At 37.9% G+C, this 19,246-nt stretch overlaps 1 protein-coding gene and 1 non-coding gene across 2 annotated transcripts in view; both read right to left on the bottom strand.

Annotated features, from left to right (window-relative positions):
* Positions 1-19,246, bottom strand: part of LOC143252170 (uncharacterized) — a 239,289-nt gene that overhangs the window by 38,036 nt on the left and 182,007 nt on the right. The window lies entirely within an intron of this gene.
* On the bottom strand, positions 7,919-7,992 carry TRNAN-GUU (transfer RNA asparagine (anticodon GUU)). The gene has a single exon. It is a non-coding gene; the product is annotated as a tRNA-Asn (tRNA).

Here is a 19,246-nt window from a genome sequence, read left to right as displayed (position 1 = left end):
CAGCATCACGTGACCTTCAAGTATCGTTTTTACGAGACGACAAAGCGCCAGAGATGGAATTTGTGCCGGATAAGTCGCAACGAAAACAATGTGCACGGATAGTCAGGACCATAAAAAGAGATGTAAATATTCAAAGTCCGAATGGTTCGAAGCCATAAGTAACAAAAAGCGACATTTTAACACATACACGTGAACTGGATAACCGCGAACTTATGGGTATGGCTAACTGAATAGTGGGATCTGACTGCTACTCTTATAACGCACCCACGGCCTTAATCCATTTATTTCGGCTGTCGCTTAAGGGTACTAACGAGAAAAGACAAGAAAACAGTGAAATCAGTAACAACATTGGTAGATGGAAAGTGTCTCAACACTCAAAAATACGCTTTGCCATTTCATGCTCGAAATTTATAAACGAAATCCTATATACGTCACACGCGCAATGAACGGGTTGGAGTCCGGAGCCGATTTTCTAGATGTAAAAGAATGCGAACCGTGGAACGACACTCCGGCGTGCACGGAGCTGCATTCAGCCCTCTGGCGACAGAAGTAAAAGAAAACGGTTTAATTTTCGGGTTTTAAACAGCGGAAAACAATATTAGCATGGTTAGCGTACAACTTCTTTAATAAAAACAAAACTCATTGTCAAGGCTTAGCAAATTAGCTTTAAGCATTCTAACACTCAGTTTATCGTTTCAAAACTATAAATGTTTCACGTAAACAACAAAAATTCATTTGTATAAAAAAATTAAGATACGGAAATGTGTAAAGAAAGAGCTTTCCTTTCTTTCCCCGTAGGAAAGATCGATTGACGCATCAAGCTTCACTGGAGTATGCGCACTCTCGAGTACTTCTTCTGTCCGTGACCTACATACTGGTCGTTAAACAGGAAGCGACCGTCATACAAGAGCAGCACAAAAAAAAAAAAAAAAAGTTCACAAGGAGACGGGTTTTATGTCCGGTGTCAAGGTTATTTCTGACACCAGGAGATGGCTTAGCGGGGATTGTTTTTAAAGGCGAAAAACAGTTTTTACGTAAACTGCAAACCCGTATAAGTTTCGATAGTTAAAAGAATAGATAATTTTATCAAAATAACTCCCAAAAAGTTAATATATATACATATATATATATATATAGTTCCATGTTGTTTTAAACATTTAAAATATACCGAACTATTCCTTCAAAAACCAAATCGGTATATCGCTGTACTACGTACGAGGAGAAGATATGAAAACATAAGCAAGAATCATAATACCGCAAAACATATGCTTCCCTATTTATAATAAATTGCATATGATAGATAATAACATTATTTATTAATATTATTTATGCCACTCGATTCCATAAAGGAACATAGGGCCGCAATCGCTTGCGGATTCATTAACAGGTTGTTTTTTTTAAGTGAGCAGATTGTTAGCCTACTGCACAACCCCCAACCAGGAGGAGAAACGTGAGCCGTCCCTAATTTTGCAGTGTAAGACTAGAGGGAAGGCAGCTAGTCATCACCACCCACCGCCAACTCTTGGGCTACTCTTTTACCAACGAATAGTGGAATTGACCGTAACATTATAACGTCCCCACGGCTGAAAGGGCGAGCATGTTTAGCACGACTGGGATTGGAACCCGCGACCCTCGGATTACGAGTCGCACGCCTAACGCACTCGGCCATGCCGGGCACATAATAACATTATATGTAGTCATTTGCTAGTTTACTGGGCGAATAGAATTTCACACAAAGTAAATGTAAAATTGTAGGCCTGTCAATCGTGTTAAAAAGCTATTTATCCAAACTTTCACAACATTAGAACGCTGAGGCTCTTTCTTTTTAAAATCAATGCACGTCTAAACTGTAAAAATGACTGGACTACAACAGTTTGAATTTCGCGCCAAACTACACGATGGTTATCTGCGCTAGCCGTCCCTAATTTAGAAGTGGGAAGAGAGAAGGCAGCTAGTCATCACCACCCACCGCCCACTCCTGGGTTACTCCTTTACCCAAGAATAGTGAGATTGACCGAAACATTATAACGCCCCCACGACTAAAGGGTGACCATGTTTGGTGTGATAGGGATTCGAACTCGTGACCCTCAGATTAAAGGTCGAGTGCCTTAACCACTTGGCCATGCCTACCCAATTCTCCGTTACCGACATGGTGAACACCACATCACACCCGACGGTGATGAAAACACTCCTGGTTTTACCCTGATCTCGATTCAGCAAGATACTCATGTCCGTGCGTTTATTCTGTGCACGTGAAATCTGAGTTGTTTACTTTATTTTCTGACTTGTGTAAGAACTTCCAGCTTTACACGAAACTGCACATTATTTTTGTCTCGTATGTTTTAGCAATCACCTTTCTAGGTCTAACTGTTCATAATATACACATGATAATTTGAGCTGTAAATCAACGATTTAAAAAATGTTTTCATGAGAGTAGGGGAAACGCAATTGAGGTCAAGGTGGATTTTTATGTAACTAAATAATACGCCATTAGGTGCCGCCACATAAACTTCCTCAAACTGAGTGAGGCCTTGGGTACGACGTACACGTATCGGAAAAATCAACCAAAAAATCAAAACAAATTGCGCATGCGTGATGCATTCTGGGTAGAAAGAGGTGAACGCCCGCCATTCTTGAATTAGCAGCTTCTGAAACCGTGCATAGCGCGTTCAAGGTTATGATCACCGTGCACCTTTGTTTGGCTCGATGCCACAAAACAAAAACCGCCTGGTAACAAGTTAGTCTAGTATCCGACTCAGAGAAGCGATTTTACACAAAAATTAACAGAAAGTATTTTATTTAGCTACAACACGTTATGTCATAAAAGGTGACTTCCCTTGAAATGTTCTCACTAAGACGTAGAGTTACAGAACATAAATAGTTTATTTACTTATTCAGAAATAGTGAACCGGTATAATCAAATATACATACATGTATTACATATATAATAAACTGCATCAGCGTTTTTTGTTTGATTTGTTTTTGTTTCATCTTGTTTTTGAGTTAAAAGAACAAATTATATAATTAGTCAGTAGATTTGTTTTTTAACGCAGTCCTTCCTTATGAGTTTACTTATTTCACTTCATTAAAATGTAATTACTTTCACTGATATATATATATATATATATTACATTTGCTCAGTTCAACAAGAAACAGCCCAATTATTTTCTATTAGTACATGCATTTATACAGAAGTCATTAAACAACAGGCTCCCGCTAGTACATCGGTAAGTATACGGAGTTTCAACGCTAAAATCAGGGGTTCGATTCCCCTCGTTGTGCTCAGCAGATAGCCTGATGTGGCTTTGCTATATGAAAACACACACACACATATTAAACAACAGTTACAGTTAACAGTGTAATTAATGGACAGGAGAATCTATGAAATTTCCATGGTTTATTATTTTCTGAAAATAAATCTGGTAGCTTTGAATTTCCACAACTGCTAAACAGTTTAAACAGATGATGACTTGGCAGACACACAAATATGTAGATAAGATTGGAAAATAGAATCCACTTTAAATCATACTGTAAGTGTGTGTTTTCTTATGGGGCTATCTGCTGAACCCACCGAGGGGAATCGAACCTCTTATTTTAGCGTTGTAAATCCGAAGACATACCGCTGTACTAGCGGGGACCGATGTCGAGAAAACCCACTTGTAGAGAAAACTTTTCTCAACCCAAACAAGCCGTTTTAACATATATATTTTAAATCACTTTATTGTCTTTCACTTTACAATAGAAGTCAGGGTGTGTGGCCGTTTGTTTGTTGGAGATCAGGTAGTTAGGGCGCTCGACTCGCAGTCTGAGGGTCACGAGTTCGAATCCCAGTTAGACCGAACATTATACCGCCTCCTTCAGTCGTGGGGGCGTTATAATGTGCGATCAACCCCACTATTCGTTGGTAAAAGAGTAGCCCAACACTTGGTGGTGATAACTAGCTTCCTTCTCTCCAGCCTTACACAGATAAATTATGGACTGCTAGAGCATATAGCTCTCGTATGGCTTAGCGCGAAATTCAAAACAACAAACAATTGCTGTTGCACTCCTATATCCCGGTTGTTATTACAAAAGAATCTTGCAAATTATGACCTGATATTGTTTTATTCTTGAAAAACAGAGTATTGAAGTAGCGCCACTGGTAGTTTACACAACAAAAAAACAACATATTAATAGATTGTAAAAATATATCCACCTTTCTGGAGAACGGATATCTCGATCCATACATGTGTTGAAGAGCCTTAGAGAAGAGACTGTAGCAGCAGGTTTGGAATATTCTTTCGCTAGTTAGCGATTACGTGTTAAAAGAAGGAATTTTGGCTTGCATTTCTTATAAACTATTAAGTGTATTAAATAACCGAGAGAGCAAGTTATAGGAATTGGAAAACAACACAGTTTGAGTTTTAAAAACATGTGTAACTAAGGGACGATTGTTGACAGAAGTGAACGGCTGGACAAATTTTAGATTTCAACAGGTTAAATACAAGCTACAGTTTGAATTTCGAACAAAGCTACAGGAGGGTTATCCGCACTAGCTGTCCCTAACGTAGTAATGAAAGACTATAAGGAAGGCATCTATCTAGTCATCAAAATTCACAGCGAACTCTTAAGCTACTCTTTTATCGAATAATAATGGAATTGACCGAAGCTTTACAACGCCCGCAAGACTGGAAGGGCAAGCAGGTTTGATGGATCTAGATAATGACATTTAGAAATTAACCTATTTTCTATGTAAAATCGGGCAAGTGAACATTTATATAAGGTCTGAATGAAACAACATATGAATCAAGATTTACATGTATTTATACTAAAGTTATACAAAAATGAACAAAAATGTTTAGAAGTGAGTAGTTTTCCAAGATTTGCCACTATAATATAAATCACTTTCACGTATCAGCCCCCAAATATAGTCCCCCATCATGTTTTCGTTATACGCTCCTAGGTCACAAAAGCAAAGTTTGAAGAGAAAAATAGGTCTTTTCCACTTACTTTAGGCATAAGCAATTGGGAAATAACACTTTCTGCCCAGGAACAAGAAAAACTAAAATAATTTTTACATACTGTAATCAAATACATTAAGAAACCTATACAAATGAGTTGAAATTCAGATTAGAACTACGAATCGTTGTTCATAAGTTTGCCTTATATTAAACAATCTGAGTTTACATTGTTGTTGTTTTTGTCCTCGCAAAACTACAAAGGTACCTGAATCTTTGTATTACAAAAAGACTCATGGTCACACAAAAGCAAACCTGCTTCTTCGAGCGTGGGCGCCACCGTTACTTTTGGCAAAGTGGATGATGATATCGTCCACTAACTGACCCTGATCCCGTTTATTCAGGCCAGGATCAACACAAAAGAACAGGTCAAGCTTGGAAACAGGAGCAGCGGTTTGTCCATCTGGTCACAGAATGACTATGAAAAGACAACTGTCGCTTCTCGTTTCTTAAACTCTGTGACGTCATAAAAGGCACTCTGATGCCTCTAGAGGGCTTCAGTCTTTTTTGAACGTGGTTTATTCTGTTTACAGTCACGCACACACACACAAAAAGTAGACCTCGTGACACACTTTCGTCTACTACCCCCAAGGTGTAAGTGAAAGTGATTCCGTTAGGAACGTTCGGTTCTCTACAGTTGCCTCTTAGCAAACGTTTGAAAGCACAATTAAAACAAGGATTAGGTCCCTGTCGGCGACTTTCTAACCTTATATTTTTACATACTTGTGTATATTTTATTTGTTTGTTGTCGAGCGCAAAGCTATTTGATGTGTGCCCGCCACAGGCATCGAACCCAGGTTTCTAGCGTTATAAGTCTTTATACTTCCTATTGAGCCACTAGTGTAGCACAAGAATAGGTTTTATAAATGTTTTGCGATATTTTGCGTTGTTTTTTCAGGAAATAATAATAATATTACTAACATTGGTTTCGTATGTAAATAACTTTTATGAAGTGTTATTCTTCCCATTTTTGATATCAGAACAAGGAAAAGAAACGTATTGAAACATATTACGGATGTGATGTAGTATTAACCATGTCGGTAACGGTGAATGGGCCCCGGCTTGGCCAAGTGGTTAAGGTATTCGACTCGGAATCGAATTCCCGTCACACCAAACATATTCGCCCTTTCAGTTGTGGTGGCTTAGCCCGGCATGGCCAAGCGTGTTAAGGCGTGCAACTCGTAATCTGAGGGTCGCGGGTTCGCATCCCAGTCGCGCCAAACATGCTCGCCCTTTCAGCCGTGAAAGCATGATAATGTAACGGTCAATCCCACTATTCGTTGATAAAAGAGTAGCACAAGAGTTGGCGGTGGGTGGTGATGACTAGCTTCCTTCCCTCTAGTCTTACACTGCTAAATTAGGGACGGCTAGCACATATAGCCCTCGAGTAGCTTTGTGCGAAATTCAAAAAACAAAACAAACAGTTGTGGTGGCAAAATAATGTGATGGTTAATCCCACTATTCGTTGGTAAAAGAGTGGCTCAAGAGTTGGCGGTAGGTCGTGATGACTCGCTGCCTTTAGCCACTGCTAAAGTAGGGACGACTACCGCAGATAGCTGTCGTGTAGCTTTGCACAAAAATCATGACAAATTAAACCAAACCAAAACCATGAATGTCTTATAACCGTCAAAGTTCAATCACTATTCAATTAGAGGAGCCTCAGGACAGCTGTGGACTAGTTGCTTTCCTTCTAGTTTATTAGCACAAAATAAGGGAAATAGCCCTTGTGTAATTTAGCACGAACTTCCAAACCTTTTATCGTAAAACAATCAGAGTATTGCAGAATGATACACCAACTTCTGGAAAACGACTCATTCATATTAACAACGTTAACGTTTTTCCCCGAAATTCAAGATGCTGCGTTTTATTACAGTTATAAATAACTTATTTAGGGTTGTCCTCATTTGAATTTGGCTGAGCATTCCTCCACACATCCTCCCCCACCCCAGACCTAAAAACAATCAAAATCGAAACGTGAAACTAACAAATATTTCTTGACAAGGGCAATGCGATGTTTTTAACACATATTGTGGAGGAACGTGATCTCGCTCTTTCAAAATATTAAATATTCGATAGGTTTACATATAAAAGGATACTTATAGGGCACTGTTTCGAAAGAAAACACTGAACAGTTGATACTTTCTAAAGAACTATTTCTGAAACTTTGTTAAGGAGTCATTATGGGTTCACTCCAAGCCATTTTGGGTAAAATAAACAAAGAACAACTTATTTTTAATACGTATTTTAGATTTATATTGTACTATTTCTATCCTTTAACATATTATATTCTTAAATAAGAGAAACTTCAATAAAAGATGTTATTTCTGGTTTCAAGTTTTGTCTGGCTGGTGTTTGAAATCGTACAGATATCTATCTATAAATCAGGGGTGTCATCGAAATTCGGTGAAAAAAAAAAAAGATATCTCCAGGTGAAGGTTATAGGTTTGAGAAATATGATGGTTATAAGTGATTGAGAGAATGGGTTGAAACTCCAACTAAACAAATGGTTGTGGGTAAAGTTAGGAGGTGAGGCACTGAGGGAAGGGGGGGTAGGTTCGATGATACTTCAAGAAAAACTGTTCCTTTACGACTTTACGAAAAGGAACTCGTTTTGTATCGAAGTCCAAAGATTGTTTGTTTTTGAATTTCACACAAAGCTACACGAGGGCTATCTGTGCTAGCCGTCCCTAATTTAGCAGTGTAAGACTAGAGGGAAGGCAGCTAGTCATCATCACCCACCGCTAACTCTTAGGCTATTCTTTTACCAACGAATAGTGGGATTGACTGCATCATTATAACGCCCCCACGGCTGAAAGGGCGAGCATGTTTGGCGCGACGGGCATGCAAACCCGCGACCCTCAGATTACGAGTCGCACGCCTTACGCCTTAACATGCTTGGCCATGCCAGGCCTAAACGTAAACGCCCCCGGTTGGGCTCGAACCACCAACCTTTCGGTTAACAGCCGAACGCGTTAGGTGATTGCGCCACGGAGGCCTAAGTCCAAAGAACAATGCTTTCTGATTCAATATACCTTTCTCGTATTAAGCCAAACAGTACTAGAGAGACTGTGCTTGTTTAAATCATGCCGAACGACACAAGCCCTACAATTGTTACAGAGAGCGATGGAAAGCTCGAGAGCTTTCTAGTCAGAGAAATTTTGAGTGTAAGAGGGGTCGGGTCAGTAGAGCAAAATCACCTTTTTTTTTTTTTTTTCTTTCTCACAGTCGATTTTCATTTATACAGGTCATTAATAAGTGGTGGTCCAGTTTCACCAGTATATTATAAAATCAACTGAATATTGATAACCGTTTCAAATTGTTTAAATAAAATGTTTTAAAAAATCATAATAATGTTTATGAGACAACAACTACAGTTAATTTAAGAAATAATCAGGAGGTGTTATACTATGACAAGATTTGTGTTGAAGCAAGGATACATTGCATGTAATGATTTAGATTCATGTCGTGATTTGGTATTACGTGTGAGGAACAACCGGTTTAAGTTAGTATGCCATGACTAAATTTTATGTTAGATGTGTGATACATCAGACTTAACATGATAACGTTCTGTGTCCTGATTAGGTGTAACGTTTGGGGTGTACCAGGTTACTGTATCATGGTTGTACTTTGTGTTAGATCCGAGCTACATCAGGCTTATTGATGATGCAATATGATCGCGATTTGGTATGTTCTCGTATATACCAGATTTATGATGTACAGTTTCCCATTTTTTATCAGGTGTAATGATAATGCAACATGCTGAGGTTTGCGTTAGGTCTAAAGTATACCAGGTTTAATAAAAAAAAATGATGTGGTCGGGGGGTATCAAAGTACGTTTAATTTCTGATCCGAATGTTTTTTTTGTTTTTTGTTTTTTTTAGTGTAGATATATCTCAATTATTTTGCATCAAGCTTTTGTGAAAAGCTGCAGTTCATATGACAGCCAGCTACTTCGACACGTGGAGGGAAAGTGGCATTTTCCTGTCAGTTAACGAAATTAGTTGATCGACCAGAACTAATCAGGTAGTTTTCTAGTGGATATCACAACCAACTACTTGGACATGTGTAGGGTAAGTGGCACGTTTCTATCAGTTAACGAGATTAGTTGATCGACCAAAACTAATTAGGTAATTTTGAAATCATCAGTTAAAAATATATATTTATCATTATTTGACAAACAGATAGAGGGCTAATGTTTAACTTCAAATATAATATATTTTTATACAAACTGTTCTGGCTCTCAAACCAACATAATTTCTGGCCAAAAAAAAAATATGTCGTCTATAAAAAAAATCTCTCCACGAAACGTGAAACTGCCGATCACGTTTGTATGTATGACGGACAAAGAAGACACTACCCCATATCCAAGGTTTACAAACTTGAAAGCTTACGTGACGTCGCGGTTGATACCTAGCTATGTACAAATGTAGGGCATCGTCTGCTATATTTATCAGATAGCATTGACGTCAGCACACTTGAACGTGGAAGTGTACAGGGAGCCTACACTACTGGCCTTGGAAACAGTTGGTTAATACAGTTACAATTCATCCCTCTTTAGAACCCAATGTCTTCACAGAGATAAGATAACAGATAACCTCGAAACTACAATGTTTTTCTCTGAAAACGCAAAGAATAACAGTAAAAAAATAGAAGTAATAAAAAAATAAAAGGCACGTTGTGTAATGATCACAATAGGAACCAGGTCTACCTAATAAAAAACAAACTAATTTTACATATCGATTGTGTGTTTTTAAAGAATTATGGCTATTAAAACAACACAGAAAATTTATTTGTATCAAATTATAGTCCTAGCAGCAAATGAAAGTGTTTCTAATAATACAAAATCCAAAATCTAATTAAGCAATCGTTTTTTGTTTTTTTTCTACCCACTATGTTACCAAGTATTCTTTCAATATTTGATACAGCAACACGTAACAGATACAGATGAAAGTGTAGTAAATAGTTTGCAACGCTCATAACACCACCAGATCCGGCACAGCCAGGTGGTTAAGACACTCAACTCATAATCTGAAGGTCGCAGGTTTGAATCCCCATCACACGAAACATGCTTTCTCTTTTAGCCGTGGGGGCGTTAAAATGTTACGGTCAATCCCATTATTCTTGGTAAAAGACTAGCACAAGAGTTGGTGGTGGGTGGTGATGACTAGCTGCCTTCCCTCTAGTCTTACACTGCTAAATTAGAGACGGCTAGCGCAAATATTCCTCATGTAGCCTTGCGCGAAATTCAAAACAAATCAAATAATAGCAGTACCCAACGTCACACACGTTATTAAAGGTTGGATTCATGTAATGGTATATTAGAGGCACAAAGTAAGACGAACAAGAGATTACATTCACGGCCTTTGTTACCTTCCTTTGTAGAAGATGAGACAAATCCGTAAATTGAATAACAGAATGACAGTTAATATCTCTAATCTTCCTGGAAGTATTTAGTTGATATAAAGATAGATATAAATAACAATTATTTTAACTACACACATGACATTATCACCTTCTCGATTGATAGCATTTTTGTTTAAGAGTCAGTGCAGAAATAGAAATACAAAAGTGTCCAGTTACAGTGTATGCAGTAACTTTCCATAAATTTCTTTTGATTTGTATTTTAAATTAGGTTTCTGGTGAAATTAAAGAAGAAGAATATAAAATCATTCACGAAAACTGAACACCAGGTGGAAGGAAGTACAACACTGTAGTTGTCCTGTATGTGCATACGTACATTCACGGAGCTAGAAAGGTAGAAATAGATTGATAATGCAGACGAGAGAATTATCCTTCAACTGCCCCACTTCAGAACATGACCATAAAGCCAAGGGCAGGACCTCAATTAGTTGAGAAACGTATCATACCCCAGATATGGTTTTGTTAACTTTTACAACACGGCCCGGCGTGGCCAGGTGGGTTAAGGTGTTCGACTCGTAATCTGAGGGTCGCGGGTTCGAATCCCGGTCGCACCAAACATGCTCGCCCTTTCAGCCGTGGGGGCGTTATAATGTGACGTTATAAAATTCGTTAGTAAAAGAGTAACCCAAGAGTTAGCGGTGGGTGGTGATGACTAGGTGCCTTCCCTCTAGTCTCACACTGCAATATTAGGGACGGCTAGCACATATAGCCCTCGAGTTGCGAAATTAAAAAAACAAACAAACAAATTTTTTACAACACCTTATCACGGTGCGAACCAAGAATTAGGCATTCAAAGACTGGTGTGACCCGTGCCTGTCTACTGAGGAACATAGGTGCAGGCACTTGCTTTTAACAGATAAGTAGAAATGTGTCAGATGTTCTTGCAGGAGTTGAAAAAAATGTCTTTGCCATTATAATTCTAGCATCTTGAACACAAGCTGGTTCTTACACGACACATGGATCAAACAATGAGGTCAGAGATCCAAAGGATCAGCCAGAGTTGTTTCTAATTGTTGATCCAAGAAAGAGCAGTTAATAAAGAGCATCAGACGCCTACTGTTAACTGAATAGTGAGATTGACCGTCAAATATACATTTTCTCATTTCCCCATAGGTGAACGTGCAAACCTTAAATCTTTAGATTTTTGCCTGTAATAAAGATCTGTGGCCGATGCTTTGTTGCTAAAAAACGAAATATTTTGGCAGTGCGCAAAAGTGAATCATGAAGTTTAATATCCAACGTTAGGCACAAAGCTGCACAACAGGCTCTCTGCGCTGTGCCTATCAAAGGGATCGAACCCCACATTTTAGCATTATAGGCCCTCAATCCTACTGCTCAGCCGCTTAGGTGAAATAAAAATGTAAAAAGAGCATAACGACAAGGCTAAAAGTTACTGTTGAAAAAGCCCACGAGAATAAACACCAACATGTCTAAAATGCGTGTTTTGTTGAATTTCGCGCAAAGCTACACAAGGACTATCTGCACTAGCTGTTCCTAATTTAGTAGTGCAAGACTAGAGGGAAGATAGCTAGTTATCACCACCAACTGTTGGGCTACTCTTTTTCCAACGAATAGTAGAATTTACTATTAAATTATATTGCTCGCACACCTGAAAAGACGAACGTGTTTGGTGTGACGGAGATTCAAACCAGCGATCTTCAGATAATAAGTCGAGCGCCCTAACCACCTGGCCATGTCGGGCCGTCTAAAAGGAAAGCGGTAAAAACTACAACAAAAGTAAAAAAACAAACAATCAAAAACTGACAAAATATAATCTGTCTAACAGTAATGTAAACTTCAATCGTTTAAATACGAACATGTCTAACAGGAATTAGGAAGAAAAAAGAAAGCAAGTCTCAAGTGACAAAACATCAAGACGCATCCATGGAAATCACCTTCCAAGCACTGAAGGACACTTATCTAAAACATTTCTTGGACAGTAAGTACTTGTTGGGTAAGTGCTACTGACAGATATACCTTTACAGCAACGAATCGAAATTCAATAAACTTGAAGAAGAACTAACAATCCTCATAGGTCTGTGCCAATAATAAAACCAAAGACCAGTTGCTGTAAAAAAAAACAAAAAAAAAAAACTGTTAGTAATGCTCGGTTTGAAAAGGGGACTGGTTAGGGGGCGGGGCGGTTATACAAAGAAATGCAGCATGAGAGTGACGAGGAAAAACTTGCAAAGAAGATGGCCTTGGCTACCATGCTGGGACGATGACCGATGGAAGGCTAACAAAATGGCGACCAACGGATTGGCCTTCGTGTTGTGCCAGTGCCAAACGTTAACATTCTACTCAACGCATGCACAGTACCCGCTGCGATAGTCTTCTCAATTACGTTAGCAACAAGTTAATGATGCTCACTCTCATCCAAATAGGTCATCTCCACAAAACAACACATACCATAACAACACTGATGAACAAAGTGTGGCCACGATACGAAGACGTAAGAATTCTAACAGAAGAAAAAGACATACATATTCGTATTTATTTATTATAAAGCTAGTGACAATTAGAAAGCTTATTACTTTGCTCATTAATTGTTAAAACCGGCTTGAATAGTCTGATATCTTAGGGAATTATTCGATACTTCTGAAGACGTTATCCACAAAACTGTGATAACCAACAATCGTTATGAGGTGAGTTTCACACAGAATAACACTCATTGCTGTCACATTCTCTTTCACAAAAACAGTCGTACTGAGATAGTAAAACCAATTAGAAATTGAAACTTTGATACGAACAGAAACATATCTGAGTTAGAACATTATGTAAAGGTAAGTAGGCTGAATTAGAAAGATGATACACAGGAAAATATACTAAGTTAAGACAAATATGTACAGACAAACAGGTTGAACTTAGACAGCATTAGAGAGGAAATATAATAAACGACGTGCAGGGAAAACAGGTTAAACTGAAACAATGCTGCACAGGAATACAGGCTATACTGAAACAATGGTTTGTAGCAGCGTTTTTGAAACTGAGGTCTACCATGTGTCCGAGATTTCATAAAAAATATTTAAAGAAATACGATTTACAGAATAAAAATTATTTTTCGTAAGACTGAATTTCTATGAAATAAAGCAATTAATTTTCGAATAGATTTTTTTATGAACACGGAATATTTTTCTTTTATTTTCAAAACAACAGTTTAAATTCAAAATAAGAGGTTCCTTGGTCGCTAAAGTTTAGTAATAATAGATTATGCTGATGAGAGAAAGCTGTGCAGAACATTACGATGAGTTTATTCCATACAGGAAAAGGGCTTTTACTGATGAGAAGCTGCTCCATTGGAAAACAGATTTAACTGATACAGTGCTTCACATGTAAACCGGCCGCGTTTGGACAATGTTGCAGACGAGAATAAGTAGATCTGAGACAATGCTATACAGGACAACACGTTGTACTGGGACTGCGCAATAGGGAAAACGATAACTTGAGCATTATTGTAAAAGTGTACAGATTTAGTCGAGACAGTGCTGTATTGATAAAAAATTTCAAATGATACTACGCTGTAAGGGAAAACACGCTGTATTAAAATCCTGCTGTAGGTGGTTAAGGCACTCGACTCGCAAGTCCAAGGGTCGCGAGTTCGAATCCCCGTCACACCAAATATACTCGCCCTTTCAGCCGTTGGGGCGTTATAATGTGACGGTCAATCCCACTATTCGTTGGTAAAAGAGAGGCCCAAGAGTTAGCGATGGGTGGTGATGAATAGCGTGCCTTCACTCTAGTCTTACACTGCTAATTTACGGACGGCTAGCGCAGATAGCCCTCGTGTCGCTCTGCGCGAAATTCAAAACAAACCCTGTTGTAGGGGAAAATACGCTATATTGAGACCACGGTATAGGGAGAAACTGTGAGTTGATGCAATGCTGTAAAGATGCTGTTTGAATTTAAATGTTAAAGTATGTGTAAAGAGGCCCGGCATGGCCAAGCGTGTTAAGGCGTGCGACTCGTAATCTGAGGGTCGCGGGTTCGCATCCTCATCGCGCCAAACATGCTCGGCCTTTCAGCCGTGGGGGCGTTATAATGTGACGGTAAATCCCACTATTCGTTGGTAAAATAGTAGCCCAAGAATTGGCGGTGTGTAGTTATGACTAGCTGCCTTCCCTCTAGTCTTACACTGCTAAATTAGGCTATCTGCGCTAGCCCTCGAGTAGCTTTGTGCGAAATTCAAAAACAAACAAAGTATGTGTAAATTTCCCGAATTAAAGTTGTGTACAACTGCATTGTGAACGAGCTGATTATGCCATTTGTTTGGGGAAATAAACAGTGTATTTTAATACGATAATTCCACCTACCAAGAGTAATTATTATGCATATAAAATATAAGAGTGCTTATTAAGACTTCTGTACACAGGCCCTCAAATGAAGGATGGGTTAAACAGTGGCTAACCTTCACCTACTAATTGATCATGCAAGCCAGCCTAATTTCCATAAAATGATGGAAATCGCCTGGGAAAACCTTCCATATGCGAAAACACAATAGCTTACAATTCATGTTCATGTCCACGGTCACCAATGAATTTGTTTTTTTCTTTCTTTGTTAACCCGAATGTTAATGGTCCAAACAATCGGTAAATTATGAGGATATTTACCGTGGTGCGTAAACTGTTAAATAAATCAAACGTGTGTGGGTGAATGAGCAGACATACTAACTGCTGAATACCTGGATAAATGGAATATCTGTAAGTTCATTAAATGAATGCATCCATGGACTTCCGGATCATACGTTTACAAGCAGACAAAAAGGTGTTATTATCATTTTGTATGAACTTATCCTTCGAACTTTGATATGTCATACATGCAAGAGAAAACACTGTACATCTGTAAGTCTATATACTAAAGGACCGCAGGAAGAAAGGGGCTCACATGAGTTTCGCTCAGAATAAATTATCATTCAGCCCAAACTGGGTCATCTCCTCGTGCAAAATACATTCTACATCTTTTTTCTTTTTTTCCAAGATAGGATGAAAAAGGAAGGTCTACGGGATTTTAAGAAATCGACCATGTGCGGAAGTGATGTTTTTATATATACACTACAATAACCAATAGGAATTCTTTTCGAAGTAGGGCACGAGGTACACGCGTCAGATGCCGTTAGGTTTTGTCGCTCTCCGTAAAACATCCCCTAGTGACAATGTTCTTTGTAATAAAAAACAGAAAAAAAGATATAAATATTCTGGTTAAAGTTTATGCTTTATTTATCTAAAAGTATTAAGCCGATATGTGAACAATTGAGCCCGGCATGGCCAGGTGGTTAAGATACTCGACTCTTAATCTGAGGGTCGCGGGTTCGAATCCCTGCAGCACCAAACATGCTTGCCCTTTCAGCCATGGGGTTGTTATAAAGTTTCGGTCAATCCCACTATTCGTTGGTAAAAGAGTAGCCCAAGAGTTGGCGGTGTTGACTAGCTGCCTTCCCTCTAGTCTTACACTGCTAAATTAGGGACGGTTAGCACAGATAGTCCTCGAGTAGCTTTGCGCGAAATTAAAAAAAAAACAACACAAAACAAATACGTACATCATAACATTACGATACTTTCTATCCACAATTTTCTCGTCTATTTATTCGGAGAAACAACGACAGATGACAACATGAAGAAAGCTTATTTAGTGACATATCCAAGCGAAATAAGGCCGTTTTTGTTTTAGAAGTTTACCACGAGACTGTAGTCGTTCGAACTGTCAGTAGAACGTATCAACAGTTACCAGGTTCTTCAGCTGGTTTGGTAAAGGGTTCTTTGGCGCACGAAAAGAAAGGAATTCGAACCAAAGACAGGAAACAGTTCGATTATCAGAGAAAGATTGACGCCAAACGTGAGGTCGTCCCTCGACCCTGAGATTTGGCTCGAGACGGCGTTGTTCGTTCAAATGGAGGAATGTGTAGCTTGAGTTATTCAAAATACGAGTGCCTTACTGCAAAAAGCTACTCATATAACACTGGTCTAGCATACGGGTAATAGAGAGTTCGGTTTCAAAACGCGCAAAAGTAAGTGATCTTGAGTTAGTATTATGAAACTTATGTTCATTTTCATCAGCATGGTTATTGTTTCAAATGTAATCATGTGGTTACGGTAACATTTTTTAGCTGATAGAAACTAAATATTAGTTAGACGTATAGACAAAACGTACACAAATCTGTCTTCTAATACCATCAAGGCCAACAATAAATCCAACGGCAATAAACTGAGTGGTTGAAAGTTTTAAAGTGATTTTTTTTTTTTTTCATTTTGAAAATACCTTGTAAAACGATCATCAGATAATTCTCGGGCAACTTTTCTTCACTGGTGTCTCGTTACTTAAATAAAACAGACCCTAATTTTATAGTGCACTCTATGAATTCAAAAAGAACAGAAGACGAGTATTTTTTTTTGTAATTTTTACATCATAATTCGGTACTAAAATACTATTAGTTCTATCTTCCAACAGAAATATGTTACATTTTTTTCAATGTAATGTTCTTCAAACTACTAAAAACACGCATCATTTTAGATATATATCGTTTTTTGTTCTTCGTTAAGTTAACTCTTTATGTGGAGTTACTAAGAAAAAAGAACAAAAATAAACTTCAAAAGCATGTTAATATAACAGGAACACAATTTGTATCTAAATATCTATTCAAACATCTGAACTAAAAAAAAAATTAAAACATTTCTTGACTGTTTATGGCACGTGTATATTAAGTCCCAATAAATATATAGACACATCATTTTCCACCAATAAGATCAAAGCATTTGAGAGCACTGCTTTGTTGGTTCTTCAAATCGTAATAGCTTAAGTTTCGAGAAGTAATGCACGTGAATTTTAATTGAAAAGATGTGAAACTTTTACTTTAGCTCTATTGACTCTATATTTTATACATAAAAACCACTTAAAAGTTAAATCCTAGTTCCAAAAAATACAGATGTTTAATATTTGCGTCATCGAAATTACGTCTATGCGTTTTCTTAAAGACTTAATTTTTCAATGATTGTAGAAAAGTAGCGTATGTCAAACCCGAATATGAATATTAATTCTAAACGTAAAAAAACCACACAAAATGTACTTACAATATCGATTCATAAGCGATTTTTTGAAAGTGGCATATTGTCTGGGCTTTGACAAGTCGCCTGGCTGCGTTTTAGTGTCTTCCCGCATGGTGTCGTCTTTTTTGTGTGTATGTGAGATACACTTAAGGTAGACAAAACTCCAGTTAATTAGGCCTTGGCTTTCTTGTTCTGTAGAAAATTAGCTTTCAACTCTTGTTAATCTATAAAGGTGAACTAATTACAGTTATTTTGCAACATGCACTCAGCTGTTATCACATGATGGGTAACGCTCGTCCTAAAACGAAAGGAGTTCAGGCTTTATGGTACAATAAAGGAATCTTTTGATTGGTTGTATGAACTTTGTGCGTTAGAAAATCTTGAAAGTGATGTGAAGGCTGGACTATATTACTACATCGGCCTTGTAGAACAAGGATCAAAGACCAACTAACAGTCGTAGTAGGCGAAAGTTTGTGTGGAATTGAAGACTAGGTGTGCCACGAGCGGGTCACTAGGCAACGAGGGTACAGTGCGTGGCGCGGGGAACTGAGATGTAGCATCCACTGTTTCATATTCCGTTTGAGTCGCTATAACACAGCACGAGTCAAGCTCTAGGCGGTAAACTCAATGAGATTTCACTGTGCGTTTGGTAGCGCCCTCTGTTAGCCAGGCGGAAAACTTGCATTCTTCTTTCGAGGGGAATGAGAGAACTCAAACGTTTCGACCCCGTGAGTTGGGTAAAAAAATCTTTGTCTATTGTCAAATATATAACTATATACATTATTCCGTGAGCTACACGCGATTGCTGTCTTTGATTGTCAAGCAAGTCACACTTCTTGTTCGTTTGAACCATTGCGAACAGCTTTAAAACAAAGAATCATTACAAGCTGTTGAGTAAGTTAATATAAACTAAGAGTTAAGCATAAAAAAAAAACACATTTATTTCACCCTTACGTTGAAACAGTAAAAGCTGCTAATTTTCAACTAACTAAAACAAATAGTATAATTAATTAACCTTACACAGCATTCACTGACTACCAGAATTACATCTGGTGGCATTCAGAGTAAGTGATACATCGCGTTATCAAACTGTCAAACAATGTTTTTGTTTGTTTGTTAACCCTAAGTCTGATCTGTCTGTTTAATAGAAACATAATTTAATCCTTGCGTGTTTAAAGAAATGTTTTGTGTTATTTTCATTGCGTAAGTTTTCATTCATGCCCAAATATTCTCAAGCATTTGAAATGTTCAAACACAAAAGAACAATAAAAACAAATATAAAGCCTTTGACTGGCAGGTACTTCCTAGCCTTATACAATTCTTACGTCTCTGTTTTCATACACAATTCTGACGTATTGCTTTCCTTTAAACTGACTGGAATGTACGAGTGAGATTTCGCGGCGACTTTCCAGATGGAGATCACAGCTGCTGCTAATTTTTACGATTACTTATCAATTATTAGTTAATTATTTTGTCACTACCAATATTCATGTGTTGTAGAATGAAGAATGAAATTCTCTTCTTAAGATTATATATTTACCTAACTAATTTTAGAATATATTAATCAGATTCAAGTCCCGAGTTCTATTACAAGATACAAGTGTTTTTATATCTTGTTATAATAAATTAGAACTACTTTACTTTCAACGAAAAAGGTGTTATTTCCACGTTTATATGTTTCATAAATTGCTTGTTACCTTGATTTAAAGCTGGTTTGGTTGTTAAGCCAAATACGCACTAATACCAGACAACTAATCTAAGCGCCGTGAATAACTGTTTATTATCGGTACA

The sequence above is a fragment of the Tachypleus tridentatus genome, chromosome 6 (assembly GCF_004210375.1).
Source record: "Tachypleus tridentatus isolate NWPU-2018 chromosome 6, ASM421037v1, whole genome shotgun sequence".
Classification (NCBI taxonomy): Eukaryota; Metazoa; Arthropoda; class Merostomata; order Xiphosura; family Limulidae; genus Tachypleus; species Tachypleus tridentatus.
Note: the sequence above shows the minus strand (reverse complement) of the source record. Positions and strands in the feature narration are given on the sequence as shown.